Source organism: Carcharhinus amblyrhynchos, chromosome 31 (genome assembly GCF_965287045.1).
Source record: "Carcharhinus amblyrhynchos chromosome 31, sCarAmb.v2.hapA, whole genome shotgun sequence".
Classification (NCBI taxonomy): Eukaryota; Metazoa; Chordata; class Chondrichthyes; order Carcharhiniformes; family Carcharhinidae; genus Carcharhinus; species Carcharhinus amblyrhynchos.
This window is the reverse complement of record NC_137354.1, coordinates 24,458,498-24,475,184: the sequence shown is the minus strand read 5'-3', so window position 1 is coordinate 24,475,184 and position 16,687 is coordinate 24,458,498. Positions and strand designations below refer to the sequence as shown.

General features: G+C 50.0%; 1 protein-coding gene across 1 annotated transcript in view; it reads left to right on the top strand.

Moving 5' to 3' along the window:
- Positions 1-13,294: 13,294 nt before the first annotated feature.
- The window catches only part of LOC145360424 (nuclear factor NF-kappa-B p100 subunit-like), a 77,224-nt gene continuing 73,831 nt past the window's right edge, over positions 13,295-16,687 (top strand). The window contains exon 1 of the mRNA XM_080215628.1: positions 13,295-14,005. The gene's annotated coding sequence lies outside the window, so the exon portion shown is untranslated. The remainder of the gene's footprint in view (positions 14,006-16,687) is intronic.

The following is a 16,687-nucleotide window of genomic DNA, read 5'->3' as shown; positions in this document are numbered from 1 at the left end:
CCCTCATTCTCCCACCCATATACTCTCCAGAAACACAGACCCCCCCCATTCTCCCGCCCATATGCTCCCCAGAAACACAGACCCCCCCCCCATTCTCCCACCCATATGCTCCCCAGAAACACAGACCCCCCCCATTCTCCCACCCATATGCTCCCCAGAAACACAGACCCCCCCCATTCTCCCACCCATATGCTCCCCAGAATCACAGACCCCCCTCATTCTCCCACCCAAATGCTCCCCAGAATCACAGATCCCCCCATTCTCCCACCCAAATGCTCCCCAGAATCACAGACCCCCCCATTCTCCCGCCCATATGCTCCCCAGAATCACAGACCCCCCCATTCTCCCACCCATATGCTCCCCAGAATCACAGACCCCCCCATTCTCCCACCCATATGCTCCCCAGAATCACAGACCCCCCCATTCTCCCACCCATATGCTCCCCAGAAACACAGTTCCTTGAAAAGTTAAGAGGCTGCAGCAGTGCAATTTGCAAGGGTTTTCCACACATCCTGTAGTTGACAGAGTGCTGAGTGCACTTGGACCCAGCAGCATCCACAAGACCCACGGTCAGTGCTGAGACCCGGGGTGCTTACCGCAAATCAGACATTGGACACCCCGCTGAGGGACAGCCTCCCACACACCCGCAGAGCCAGACCGACTCCAGAAAGAAGATGGCCACAACAAGAGGAAACCCGTGAGCAGCAGAGAGTCGCTGGACACCATGCACTTAACTCCTCACTAACCCTCACTGATGGAGATCCCGAATCGGACATTTTATGGAGCTTGTCTGTTCCGGGCCGGTTCTGGATGGGCGATCGTGGTGGTAAAGGGGGAGGTTGGGTAAAGTTGGCAGTGCAGCCAGTTATGTCAATGGAAATGCATGCAAATACATTTAAGTGGCTGCCGCGCCCATTTCTGGCATTGCAGAAATTTTCGGGCCTTGGTAAAGTGGGAATTGGCACGGAGGTGGGCACAGGTCACACAACTCGCCTTCTGCCCAACTTTGCCAAGTTTTTTGTGCCCGAAAATGGGTGCAACTTGACGGTAAACTCAGGCCCAATGAATCTTTCACCTCTTTTCCATCCTCTTGGGTGTCTTTCTTCACAGGTGGTAAACTGTTCCCAGTGTTACCTACCTTTTGCTTTTCTTTGAGGGATCTCCCAATTCTTTTCCTCATGGAATGAAATTGCTGTCAGGAGACAAATTTCACCCTAATGTGTATTCATCCGCCATCTCTGCAGCTCTTCCTGCTGCCTTTACTCTCTGTTTCTCAACTTGAGTTTTTATCATTTCTGGTAGTGAGTTTTTAAACTTCTCCAGCAGAATAATATCTCTAAGGGCCTCGTTTGTCTTTTCTATCACCCCATCAATCAAAGTTATTCTGCTTAATTCATTCAAACTCGATATAAATCTGAGCTGGTTCCTTCCTTACATTTCCGAACTGTGGTCTGTATGCTTCTGGTACCAATTGGTAAGCTCTAAAAACAGCCTCCTTTACTTCTTTCACTCTCCCTCTGACAGCACTGCAAACACCTGCCTACCAATAAATTAACGTTATCCCCATCTCCTCTGGCTAGATCATCTGTGCAGCCAATTTCTCAATGGAGACGAAAAAACCTTCTGTGTCCTTTCCATCAAATTTTGGGAATGTTTGGACATATTTGTATGTATCTTTACCAGGCAGTTGGCTCTGATGAGTCTGCTCCTATCGGGCACTCTTCCATCCATCATTTGGAGTCTTTTTTGCTTTAGAATTCCAACTTTTTCCACTCAAACACTCTTTCCCCCCTCTCTCTTTCTTCCGCTCAGAGAATCATTGTGGAAAACCAACAGTGCAGAAAGAGGCCATTCGGCCCATTGAGTCTGCAACGACCACAATCCCACTCTGGCCCTATCCATATATCCCTATATATTTACCCACTAATCCCTCTAACCTACACATCTCAGGATGAGGATGTAAAGGGGGTTTTTTCAGTGTTGCGGATGCGTGCTTTGGGGGCTTTGTAGTATTGTATGTTGTAGGCATAAGCAGATAATTGCAAGTTTTGTAGAACAAAGAATAACGGCTACTTGATGATTTGACTGAGTGCAGTCAATGACTGCCGTGTGGGAAGAAGCTATGTACAGTGGGGAGTGATTGGTTAAATATGAGATAAGTATGAATGGAGCATAACTACCTTATCTGGAATAATGTGTGTTGGAAACGAGTGATAGGCTGTGCAGGCTTCAGCGGGGAAGGAGTATAAGTCCTTTGTGTAATCGTAGTAACTGTTAGCCTTTCTGCAGTGGAGTGGGTATCACTTACCCACCTCACGGTGACCCGACCTCGGAAATCACATTCAATAAACACTTTTAAAAGATAACTGAAGTTGAATCGATTATTGTTGAACCGAGCCTGACGGGGTGTGGAGTTTTATATTATCATTTACGGAGTTTTAAATTATCAAGGACTCTAAGGGGTGATTTCTTAGCCTGGCCAATCAACCTAACCCGCACATCTTTGGACTGTGGGAGGAAACTGGAGCACCCGGAGGAAACCCACGCAGACACGAGGAGAATGTGCACACTCCACACAGACAGTGACCCGAGCCGGGAATCGAACCCGGGACCCTGGAGCTGTGAAGCAGCAGTGCTAACCCACTGTGCCACCATGCCAGCTTTTTCTCTCTCTTTTCCAAACTCCAGCTTTTAAGTTCACTTTCTAACTCCAACTGTTCCATTTACAATTTTTTTTGCTGCACTTGACTGTTTCTCTGATATACCTAAATACTTAGCTAACTCCATCACATTTTCAGGATTCTTATTATCCCTGCTTAAACCTAATTTAATCTATTTGCTGATTCTACAAATGTTATCTTTTGCTGTTTCTCTAAAGTTTCTTGGAAAAATTTGGGAAGCATCTTTGACCCCGAGAACCTTTTGAACAATGCAAAGAGCCATTTCCTCACTTAGGCTTACTGAAAGATTCAAGACTGTTCAGATCCCGGACCTGAGCCCCTAATCCGTTACGATACGGAGGTTGACCTACTTTTGGAGAAGGAACGCTGAAACCCCCAAAGAGGAATGCCTCACTTTGTAATCTGTAAAAAGTGTGTGAGATGGTGTAAATTGTCCTTCAGTACAGTTTAGTGGGCAGCTAACAGAAATACCCGACGCTCACTTTAAAATGAACTCTTAACTATTTATTTATTTATCTAAGAGGGAACTTTAACTAAACAAGTAAGATCCTGAATAAAATAAGATTCTACTGGAATGCTGTTCAAATAAATACAACACTCCTTCATTAGCCAGAAAAATATAACAATAGAATTGTGTCACTCTCACAAAAAAAAACAACCAGGTTTTGCGGCTTTCTGAAACTTTTGGAGTTCCTCCGTTGATTCTTCTGTCTCAGTTCTTTCTGATTTCGTACCTTCTGCTAGTTAGCTGGTGTACTCACTTAATGTACAACTGAAGCTAGCAGAGTTGAGAATGTCTCTCTCCTTCTGAAAGCGTGAGAGATACCAGTTGCTATCTGCTGGTTTTCCCTCTTGCACTCTGTTTTATACCAGTAGTGACCTTTCAATTTTCCTACCATGGGATTGGCCTGATGCTGTCAACACCATCAAATTCAAATCTTATCGGTTCTTGGTATCTGAGAGTCTGCTTTCAATTGATGGGCTGAATTCAAAAACCTGAAGCCTGTTACCAAGGCAACCCTGTTGCCTGGCCTTTGATACAAATGTTTCAGCCAGGGGCACCCTTTTCCCAAACATTTTAAAGCACCAAGCAGTGTAAAAAAAAGCTCCTGAAGGGGGCGCGCAACTTTTTTTTCTCGCCAAAATTCTTACAGTCGTTACATCATTTCCAACACCAAATTCCAACTTCACAAAATCAATGTCAGGACAGCGCACATTCCAGACCCTAATCACTCACTGTCTCCGCACTGTCAGAGTGACACATTCCAGACCCTAACCACTCACTGTCTCCGCACTGTCAGAGTGACACATTCCAGACCCTAACCACTCACTGTCTCTGCACTGTCAGAGTGACACATTCCAGACTCTAACCACTCACTGTCTCTGCACTGTCAGAGTGACACATTCCAGACCCTAACCACTCACTGTCTCCGCACTGTCAGAGTGACACATTCCAGACACTAACCACTCACTGTTTCCGCACTGTCAGAGTGACACATTCCAGACTCTAACCACTCACTGTCTCTGCACTGTCAGAGTGACACATTCCAGACCCTAACCACTCACTGTCTCCGCACTGTCAGAGTGACACATTCCAGACCCTAACCACTCACTGTCTCCGCACTGTCAGAGTGACACATTCCAGACCCTAACCACTCACTGTCTCCGCACTGTCAGAGTGACACATTCCAGACCCTAACCACTCACTGTCTCTGCACTGTCAGAGTGACACATTCCAGACCCTAACCACTCGCTGTCTCCGCACTGTCAGAGTGACACATTCCAGACCCTAACCACTCACTGTCTCCGCACTGTCAGAGTGACACATTCCAGACTCTAACCACTCACTGTCTCCGCACTGTCAGAGTGACACATTCCAGACTCTAACCACTCACTGTCTCCGCACTGTCAGAGTGACACATTCCAGACTCTAACCACTCACTGTCTCCGCACTGTCAGAGTGACACATTCCAGACTCTAACCACTCACTGTCTCCGCACTGTCAGAGTGACACATTCCAGACTCTAACCACTCACTGTCTCCGCACTGTCAGAGTGACACATTCCAGACCCTAACCACTCACTGTCTCCGCACTGTCAGAGTGACACATTCCAGACCCTAACCACTCACTGTCTCCGCACTGTCAGAGTGACACATTCCAGACCCTAACCACTCACTGTCTCCGCACTGTCAGAGTGACACATTCCAGACCCTAACCACTCACTGTCTCCGCACTGTCAGAGTGACACATTCCAGACCCTAACCACTCACTGTCTCCGCACTGTCAGAGTGACACATTCCAGACCCTAACCACTCACTGTCTCCGCACTGTCAGAGTGACACATTCCAGACCCTAACCACTCACTGTCTCCGCACTGTCAGAGTGACACATTCCAGACCCTAACCACTCACTGTCTCCGCACTGTCAGAGTGACACATTCCAGACCCTAACCACTCACTGTCTCCGCACTGTCAGAGTGACACATTCCAGACCCTAACCACTCACTGTCTCCGCACTGTCAGAGTGACACATTCCAGACCCTAACCACTCACTGTCTCCGCACTGTCAGAGTGACACATTCCAGACCCTAACCACTCACTGTCTCTGCACTGTCAGAGTGACACATTCCAGACACTAACCACTCACTGTTTCCGCACTGTCAGAGTGACACATTCCAGACTCTAACCACTCACTGTCTCTGCACTGTCAGAGTGACACATTCCAGACCCTAACCACTCACTGTCTCCGCACTGTCAGAGTGACACATTCCAGACCCTAACCACTCACTGTCTCCAACACACTGTCAGAGTGACACATTCCAGACCCTAACCACTCACTGTCTCTGCACTGTCAGAGTGACACATTCCAGACACTAACCACTCACTGTTTCCGCACTGTCAGAGTGACACATTCCAGACTCTAACCACTCACTGTCTCTGCACTGTCAGAGTGACACATTCCAGACCCTAACCACTCACTGTCTCCGCACTGTCAGAGTGACACATTCCAGACCCTAACCACTCACTGTCTCCAACACACTGTCAGAGTGACACATTCCAGACCCTAACCACTCACTGTCTCCGCACTGTCAGAGTGACACATTCCAGACCCTAACCACTCACTGTCTCCGCACTGTCAGAGTGACACATTCCAGACCCTAACCACTCACTGTCTCTGCACTGTCAGAGTGACACATTCCAGACACTAACCACTCACTGTTTCCGCACTGTCAGAGTGACACATTCCAGACTCTAACCACTCACTGTCTCTGCACTGTCAGAGTGACACATTCCAGACCCTAACCACTCACTGTCTCCGCACTGTCAGAGTGACACATTCCAGACCCTAACCACTCACTGTCTCCGCACTGTCAGAGTGACACATTCCAGACCCTAACCACTCACTGTCTCCGCACTGTCAGAGTGACACATTCCAGACCCTAACCACTCACTGTCTCTGCACTGTCAGAGTGACACATTCCAGACCCTAACCACTCGCTGTCTCCGCACTGTCAGAGTGACACATTCCAGACCCTAACCACTCACTGTCTCCGCACTGTCAGAGTGACACATTCCAGACTCTAACCACTCACTGTCTCCGCACTGTCAGAGTGACACATTCCAGACTCTAACCACTCACTGTCTCCGCACTGTCAGAGTGACACATTCCAGACTCTAACCACTCACTGTCTCCGCACTGTCAGAGTGACACATTCCAGACTCTAACCACTCACTGTCTCCGCACTGTCAGAGTGACACATTCCAGACTCTAACCACTCACTGTCTCCGCACTGTCAGAGTGACACATTCCAGACCCTAACCACTCACTGTCTCCGCACTGTCAGAGTGACACATTCCAGACCCTAACCACTCACTGTCTCCGCACTGTCAGAGTGACACATTCCAGACCCTAACCACTCACTGTCTCCGCACTGTCAGAGTGACACATTCCAGACCCTAACCACTCACTGTCTCCGCACTGTCAGAGTGACACATTCCAGACCCTAACCACTCACTGTCTCCGCACTGTCAGAGTGACACATTCCAGACCCTAACCACTCACTGTCTCCGCACTGTCAGAGTGACACATTCCAGACCCTAACCACTCACTGTCTCCGCACTGTCAGAGTGACACATTCCAGACCCTAACCACTCACTGTCTCCGCACTGTCAGAGTGACACATTCCAGACCCTAACCACTCACTGTCTCCGCACTGTCAGAGTGACACATTCCAGACCCTAACCACTCACTGTCTCCGCACTGTCAGAGTGACACATTCCAGACCCTAACCACTCACTGTCTCCGCACTGTCAGAGTGACACATTCCAGACCCTAACCACTCACTGTCTCCGCACTGTCAGAGTGACACATTCCAGACCCTAACCACTCACTGTCTCCGCACTGTCAGAGTGACACATTCCAGACCCTAACCACTCACTGTCTCCGCACTGTCAGAGTGACACATTCCAGACCCTAACCACTCACTGTCTCCGCACTGTCAGAGTGACACATTCCAGACCCTAACCACTCACTGTCTCCGCACTGTCAGAGTGACACATTCCAGACCCTAACCACTCACTGTCTCCGCACTGTCAGAGTGACACATTCCAGACCATAACCACTCACTTTCGGTCTGTCCGCAGTCAGGACCCTGACCTTCCAGTTGCTTGCCAACTTAACACACGACCCCGCTCCCATGCCCACATGTCTGTCCCTGACCTGCTGCAGTGTCCAGTGAAGCTCAACGCAAACTGGAGAAACACCATCTCATCTTCCAGCTCGGCACTTTATAGCCTCCCAGTCTCAACATCGAATTCCACAACTTCAGACGATTTTCTCTACCCCACCTCAGCCCCCACTGTTTTCATTCTATTTTATTTAGTTTTTTTTAACTGTTCTCAACCTTTTATTTCTTTGTTTTATTTCTTCATTTTTCTTCCCCCCCCCCACTCTTTCCCCCTACTTTATCCCCCTTCCCTTCCCTTTCTCCCCCCGCTTCCCCTTTTCTACATTTTATCTTTGTCCCATCATTCCCCCCACCCCCAACATTTTTATCTGTCACCATTTACAGCTTCTGTGCCGTTTGACCATTCACACCCTTTGTGAACAGTTATTAACTGGTTTCCCTGGTTTCTGTGGCTATGACGCATCTGTCATTCCCTTACTCTGCAGTATAAATATCTCCCACTTCCTGTGCCTTTTAGTTTTGACAGAGAGTCTCGAAACATCAGCTCTTTTCTCTCCTTACAGACACTGCCAGAACTGCTGAGATTTTCCAGTGTTTTCTCTTTCGGTTGCTGGTTAGGTTGATTGGCCACACTTAGTTAAGAACATAACAACATAAGAAATAGGAGCAGGAGTCGGCCATCTAGCCCTTCGAGCCTGCCCCGCCATTCAATAAGATCATGGCTGTTCTTATAAAGTGGAACTGATCCACTTCAGATCAGCCATGATCTTATTGAATGGCGGGGCAGGCTCGAAGGGCTAGATGGCCGACTCCTGCTCCTATTTCTTATGTTCTTATGGCTGATCTGAAGTGGATCAGTTCCACTTTCCCGCTTTCTCCCCATAACCCTTAATTCCCCTGTCTATCAGAAACCTATCTACCCGTGACTTAAATATATACAGTGAGGCAGCCTCCACCACTTCAACGGGCAGAGAATTCCAGAGATTCACCACCCTTTGAGTGAAGAAGTTCCTCCTCAACTCTGTTCCAAACAGCCCCCCCCCTTATCTTGAGGCTGTGCCCTCTAGTCCTGCTATCCTTTCTAAGCAGAAAGAATCTCTCTACCTCTACCCTATCCATCCCCTTCATTATCTTATGCGTTTCTATAAGATCCCCCCTCAGCCTTCTAAACTCTAACGAGTACAGACCCAGTCTATTCAATCTCTCCTCATAAGCTAACCCCCTCATCTCCGGTATCAGCCTGGTGAACCTCCTCTGCACTCCCTCCAAGGCCAAAATATCCTTGCGTAAGTGTGGCGACCAAAACTGCACACAGTACTCCAGCTGCGGCCTCACCAGTGCCCTGTACAGTTGCAGCAAGACCTCCCTGCTTTTATATTCAATCCCCCTCGCTATAAAGGCCAGCATCCCATTCGCCTTCTTGATCACCTGCTGCACCTGCAGACTGGGTTTTTGCAATTCGTGCACAAGGACCCCCAGGTCCCTCTGCACCGTAGCATGCTGCAGCTTTTCGCCTTTTCAATAATAATCCCTCCTACTATTATTTCTGCCAAAGTGGATAACCTCACACTTGCTAACATTATACTCCATCTGCCAGGTCATCGCCCACTCGCTCAGCCTATCCAGATCCCTCTGCAGACTTTCCACACCCTCCACACAATTTGCTTTTCCACTCATCTTCGTGTCATCAGCAAATTTCGTCACCCTACACTCAGCCCCCTCCTCCAGATCATCTATATAAATGGTAAATAGCTGAGGCCCCAGCACCAATCCCTGTGGCACTCCACTAGTCACCAACCGCCAATCAGAATAGCACCCATTGATACCAACTCTCTACTTCCTATTAGACAGCCAATCCTCTATCCACGCTAACACCTTACCCCCAACTCCGTGCACCCTAACCTTCTGCAGCAACCTTTCGTGAGGCACCTTATCAAACGCCTTTTGGAAATCTAAAAACACCACATCCACCGGTTCCCCTCTGTCTACCGCACTAGTCACATCCTCATAGAAATCCAATAAATTCGTTAAACACGACTTCCCCTTAACAAATCTGTGCTGTGTCTGCTCGATCAAACCATTCTTTTCTAGGTGCCTCGCTATCTCTTCTTTGATGATGGATTCTAGCATTTTTCCAACTATGGACGTTAAACTAGCCAGCCTATAATTCCCTGCCTTTTGTCTGCTACCTTTTTTAAACAGAGGCGTAACATTGGCCATTTTCCAATCTTCCGGCACTTCCCTGGAGTCCAGCGAATTTTGATAAATAATCACTAAGGCATCCACTATCACCTCTGCCATTTCCTTCAGAACCCTGGGATGCATTCCATCCGGTCCTGGGGACTTGTCCACCTTCAGTCCCAATAGTCTATCAAGCACTACCTCTCTAGTGACAGTAATCGCATTAAGGACCTCATCTCCTACCATCCTTCTATCTTTAATATCCGGCAAACTATTTGTGCCCTCCTCCATGAAGACCGAGGCAAAAAACTTATTTAAAGCCTCAGCCATTTCCTCATTCCCCACTGCTAAATCCCCCCTCTCATCCTCTTAGGGTCCAACATTCACTCTAGCCAGTCTCTTCTTTATATATTTGTAAAAACTTTTACTTTTTTTTATATTTAGTGCTAGTTTAGCCTCATACTCTATCTTCCCTTCTTTATCGCTTTCTTAGCCATTCTTTGTTGATTTTGAAATCTTTCCCAATCTCCTAATCACCCACTATTTTTAGCCGCTCTGGCTCATCGGCTTTTAATTTAATACTCTCCTTTATTTCCTTCGATAACCACAGCTGGTTGTCCCTTCTCCTACAGTCCTTCTTTACCATTGGAATATATTTCTGCTGAGTACCAAAAAAGATCACCTTAAAAATCCTCCACTGTTCCTCAGCTGTCCTACCAACCAATCTACGCCCCCAATCTACATTAGCCAATTCCACTCTCATCCTATCATACTCCCCTCCGTTCAAACAGAGGACACAGGTTCGGGACCCTACTTCCTCATCCTCCATCTGCATCAGAAATTCAACCATACTATGATCACTTGTCCCAAGAGGATCCCTCACAAGAAGATCCCTAGTTCTACCTTGTCTTCCCCCATCCTCAATCGTGGTTTGCCATCCATGGTGGTTGATTAGCTTCTCATAGAATCCATTCAGCCCATCGAGTCTGCACCAAGTCTGGGTGGCACAGTGGGTTAGCACTGCTGCTTCACAGCTCCAGGGTCCTGGGTTCGATTCCCGGCTCGGGTCACTGTCTGTGTGGAGTTTGCACATTCTCCTCATGTCTGCGTGGGTTTGCTCTGGTTTCCTTCCACAGTCCAAAGATGTGCGGGTTAGGTTGATTGGCCATGCTAAGAAATTGCCCCTTAGTATCCAGGGATGTGTAGGTTAGAGGGATTAGTGGGTATGATATGGGGGTAGGGCCTGGGTGGGATTGTGTTCGGTGCAGACTCGATGGGCCGAAGGGCCTCTTTCTGCACTGTAGGATTCTATGATTCTAAGCACAATTCCACCCTATCCCCATAGCCCTAGACATAATGTCAAGGGGAATGGCAGGATAAATAAGAGTTATGGGAATAGAGTGGGATATTGGTTGGTACAGACCTGATGGGCCAAATGGCCTCCTTCTGTAATGTAGGGATTCTATATGTGCGGGTTAGATGGATTGCCTATGCTAAGTTGCCTCTTAGTGTCAGAGGGATTGCTAGGATAGCTGCAAGGGGTTATGGGGATCGGGCGTGGGTGGGATTGTGGTTGATGCAGATTCGATGGGCAGAATGGATTCTACGAGAACCCTGTCAACCACTGTGGATGGAAAACCACGATTGAGGAAGGAGGGAGACAAGCACTATTTTGGAAAGTGGCATCATCAGAACAGCTGTGGTGGAGGCGAAGGAATTGAGAGAATGGGATGGGCTCCTTACGGAATGTGAAGAGCTGTAGTCAAGGTTGCTCTGGGAGTGGGTGGGATTCTAACGGTTATCGGTGGCCAGTCTATCGCCAGAAATGGAGACAGCGGAGAAGGAAGGGAACATTCCCCTACTTCCCGCACCTGGATATGAACAATTGGGTGGCACGGTAGCACAGTGGGGTTAGCACTGCTGCTTCACAGCTCCAGGGTCCTGGGTTCGATTCCCGGCTCGGGGTCACTGTCTGGGTGGAGTTTGCACATTCTCCTCGTGTCTGCGTGGGTTTCCTCCGGGTGCTCCGGTTTCCTCCCACAGTCCAAAGATGTGTGGGTTAGGTTAATTGGCCATGCTAAGAAATTGTTCGTTAGTAAGGGGGTTAGTATAAGGGGGCCCTTTCGTGTCCTGAGATGTGTAGGTTAGAGGGGATTAGTGGGTATAATATGTAGGGATATGGGGGGTAGGGCCTGGGTGGGATTGTGTTCGGTGCAGACTCGATGGGCCGAAGGGCCTCTTTCTGTATTGTAGTGTTCTGTGGTTCTAATTTCTTACCACTTCCAGTGCTTGTGGTCTTATTTTATTCATTATTAGTGTCACAAGTAGGCTTACATTAACACTGCAATGAAGTAACTGCGAACATACGCCAGTCGTCACACTCTGGTGCCTGTTCGGGTACACTGAGGGTTTTGTGGCCAATGCACCCTAACCCCGCACGTCTTTCGGACTGTGGGAGGAAACCGGAGCACCCGGAGGAAACCCACGCAGACACGGGGAGAATGTGCAGACTCCGCACAGACAGTGACCCGAGCCAGGAATCGAACCTGGTGCTGTGAGCCCAGCAGTGCTAACCCCTGTGGCCAAAGCAAGATGTTGCATTTCTGTAGCGCCCTTGTGAGCTGCAGGGTCCCTAATTCCTGTGTGAAAGATAGTGTGAGACAGCATGCCGAGTGTTGCAGCCAGACACTGGCTCCCACTTAAAGGTAACCCACACTCAGACACTCTTCCCTGCAGACTTTCTGCTGTCGGGTGCCTGTCCCTTTAAGGCTGGGGGGACCACAGGGATTGGAGGGGAAATTGTACACGTCAGTAAGAAGCACCAATCACAAGAGAGGCACCAGCCGGCCAGCCAATGGGAATCCGCGGTGTCCAGGATGAGCCGTCATGGGAAATCCCCGAAGCCCCGACAGCGACTGGAAATAGACAGGAGGGACTTTCCACTGCGGGGATAGAGAGTAACACTGAGACAACACAGAGAGAGAGAGGGGGTACAGAGAGACAACACAGAGAGAGAGGGGGTACAGAGAGAGAACACAGAGAGAGAGGGGGTACAGAGAGAGAACACAGAGAGGGAGAGAGGGGGTACAGAGAGAGAACACACAGAGAGAGGGGGTACAGAGAGAGAACACACAGAGAGAGAGGGGGTACAGAGAGAGAACACAGAGAGAGAGAGAGGGGGTACAGAGAGAGAACACAGAGAGAGAACACAGAGAGAGGGGGTACAGAGAGAGAACACAGAGAGAGAGAGGGGGTACAGAGAGAGAACACAGAGAGAGAGAGGGGGTACAGAGAGAGAACACAGAGAGAGGGGGTACAGAGAGAGAACACAGAGAGAGGGGGTACAGAGAGAGAACACAGAGAGAGAGGGGGTACAGAGAGAGAGGGGGTACAGAGAGAGAGAGGGGGTACAGAGAGAGAGGGGGTACAGAGTAACACTGAGACAACACAGAGAGGGGGGGGGTACAGAGAGAGAACACAGAGAGAGGGGGTACAGAGAGAGAACACAGAGAGAGTGGGTACAGAGAGAGAGGGGGATACAGAGTAACACTGAGAGACAACAGAGAGAGAGAGGGGGTACAGAGAGAGAGGGGGATACAGAGTAACACTGAGAGACAACACAGAGAGAGGGGGGGTACAGAGAGAGAGGGGGATACAGAGTAACACTGAGAGACAACACAGAGAGAGAGGGGGTACAGAGAGAGAGGGGGATACAGAGTAACACTGAGAGACAACACAGAGAGAGAGATACAGACAGACAGAGAGAGAGAGGGATACAGAGTAACAGAGAGAGAGAGGGATACAGACAGACAGACAGAGAGAGAGAGGGATACAGAGTAACAGAGAGAGAGAGGGATACAGACAGACAGACAGAGAGAGAGAGATACAGAGTAACACAGAGAGAGGGAGAGAGAGAGAGAGGGATACAGAATAACACAGAGATACAGAGAGAGAGGGATACAGAGAGTACATAGAGAGGGGGATAAAGAAAGTACATAGAGAGGGGGCTATAGAGAGAGAGAGAGGGACTTTCCACTGCGGAGACAGAGGGGGTTACAGAGAGTACAGAGAGAGGGAGACAGACAGAGGTACGCAGAGGGAGAGAGAGAGCAACAGAGAGAGATTCCACTGGGGAGAGAGACAGGGAACGAGAGTCACACAGAGATATACAGAAACAAGGGGGCCACACAGAGAGAAACGGGGACAGACAGCGAAACCTTTCGAGGACGAGCAGAGGGACAGAGAAACTTTTCACCTGGGTTGGAACAGCGAAAGCCGGTGAGGGAGACAGGGACGGTACAGTAAACGGTGGAGACAGGATCCAGGGAGAGAGCAGGAAGCCGGAGGTGGAATCCGATCTATCCTTCTGGAGAGTCCAGTGAGAAAACAAGCAGCAGTCTCGAAAGCGGATGAGTGAGCACTGAAAGCAGGAATTGGAGCCCAAACACGGAGAAGGTAATTGGGATGAGTGTTTCCCCAAGTTGCATATTGGGGGGGGTTGTACCCCCCCCCCCCCTCCCCTGTCCCATCCCCCTGGGTCTGTATGTATGTGTGTATGTGTGGACCTCTGCCTGTGTGTGTGGGCTTGTGGACTGGTTGTGTGTCCAGACTGGAGCCTCCAGCTCCACAGGGATGTTCTCCCTCACAGTTAGATTGTTGTAGATGAGCTGCTGCTCAGGCTTTGAGCGAGCGGCCAGACGGGTTCACAGTTCCACGGGGACTAGCTATGAAGTTTGGCTTCCACCCACGTGCTGAAGGGGATCAAACCTCGGGGACAGACAGCCTGGTATTACCTTCCTGAGGTTGGTCATTTGGAAATATCCATCGGGTGAGGGAATGAGGGGATGTTGATAGGCGCAGTGAGAAGTCTCACCACACCAGGTTAAAGTCCCAACAGATTTATTCGGTTGCACATGCTTTTGGAGGGTCAGTCCTTCAGGTGACCTGAAGAAGGAGGCTCCCCCCTGTGAGATAGCTTCACACTCGTTGGGATGACCTCAGTGTCAAGTCAGGACCCTCGTCCTTAGTTTAGCGTTTCACCCTAAGGATGCTGAGTGTATTTTCTGCGCTGATGACCAGAGCACACAGCCATGTGTCAGCAAGATGTCAGCTGGGCTTCCCCCAGCTTCACCGCGCAAGCAACATGGAACTGAGTCATAAAAGGCCAGGAAGGTCCCAGCGTTGATTCCCAGGCTCTGACGGAATGGCTGTTCTCAGCCCGGGTGGTGGTCAGTGTTGTGGTCCCAGTGTTGTGGTCAGTAAGGGTCAGTTCCCCACCACTCACTCCCTGCTCGGAAGTGGCTGAGTGCTTGTTCGGAACTCCATCGTCACACGAAAAAAAAACTTGGCGGCGCCAAGCCTGCCTGGATCGGCTACCAGGAAAGAATTTGACTCTAACCATGGTGGAAGTAACAGTTTCCCCAGTGGAAAATGACACTTGGCTGTTCTGTCTTGGCACCACCTTCCTGCATTACAACAATGTGCACTTAAAAAAGTATGTCATTGGCTGTAAAACACTTCGAGACAGCCTGCGATTGTGAAATATACTCACATTTATGGTGCTTTATAAATGCAGAGCTCTATTCCCCCTTCTAAAACCATTTTCTGTTCGTAACTTGTGTCATTGGCATTCTATAAATAACATGTTAAAGGCGCAACATCAGTTTGATTTGTGTGTGGTTAAGGTACTTTTTATATAAATTGTTGATGAAGCAAATTTAGCATCAGGTTCGTGAGAGATAGGAAAGGAGAATGGACGGAGGTCCCGTATGTGGCCTTCCAGAAGGCAGTTGGTAACGGTGGCACAGTCAGTTAGCACTGCTGCCTCGCTGCACCAGGGACCCGGGTTCGATTCCCAGCTCGCGCTACCGTCTGTGTGGAGCCTGCACATTCTCCCCGTGTCTGCGTGGGTTTCCTCCGGCTGCTTCAGTTTCCTCCCGCAGTCCGAGAGATGTGCACAGTGGATGCACTGCCCATGCTAATTGGCCCGAAATGTACCCGAACAGGCACCGGAGTGTGGCGACTAGGGGATTTTCATGCTAACTTCATTGCAGTGTTAATGTCAGCCTACTTGTGACTGATAAATAAACTTAGGTTCTGCACCCACATAGTGTGGGAAGGAAAGTGATCTCCTAACCTGGATAGGAATCTGGTTGGGAGATAGAGATAGATGCAAATCTCCTCTAGATAAACTGGGGGGCATGCAGTTAAGATGGGGGGAGCAGTGAGTAACGTTCAAAGGAGATTTGAGGGGCAAGTTTTTTACAGAGTCCGGCACACACTGCCAGGGGTGGGGGTGGATGCAGATATGATAAGGATGTTTGAGATGGATATGAAAGAAATAGAGGCAGACAAAAGGGATTAGTTTAAGTTGATATTGTGTTCAGTGCAACATGGCGGGCCGAAGGGCCTGTCCCTGTGTTGCGGTGGGCCGAAGGGCCTGTCCCTGTGTTGTGGTGGGCCGGAGGGCCTGTTCCTGTGTTGCGGTGGGCCGGAGGGCCTGTCCCTGTGCTGTGGTGGGCCGGAGGGCCTGTTCCTGTGCTGTGGTGGGCCGGAGGGCCTGTTCCTGTGCTGTGGTGGGCCGGAGGGCCTGTTCCTGTGCTGTGGTGGGCCGGAGGGCCTGTTCCTGTGCTGTGGTGGGCCGGAGGGCCTGTTCCTGTGCTGTGGTGGGCCGGAGGGCCTGTTCCTGTGCTGTGGTGGGCCGGAGGGCCTGTTCCTGTGCTGTGGTGGGCCGGAGGGCCTGTTCCTGTGCTGTGGCGGGCCGGAGGGCCTGTTCCTGTGCTGTGGCGGGCCTGAGGGCCTGTTCCTGTGCTGTGGCGGGCCTGAGGGCCTGTTCCTGTGCTGTGGTGGGCCGGAGGGCCTGTTCCTGTGCTGTGGTGGGTCGGAGGGCCTGTTCCTGTGCTGTGGTGGGTCTGAGGGCCTGTTCCTGTGCTGTGGTGGGTCTGAGGGCCTGTTCCCGTGCTGCGGTGGGCCTGAGGGCCTGTTTCTGTGCTGCGGTGGGCCGGAGGGCCTGTTCCTGTGCTGTACTGGGCCGGAGGGCCTGTTCCTGTGTTGGGGTGGGCCGAAGGGCCTGTTCCTGTGTTGGGGTGGGCCGAAGGGCCTGTTCCTGTGTTGGGGTGGGCCGAAGGGCCTGTTCCT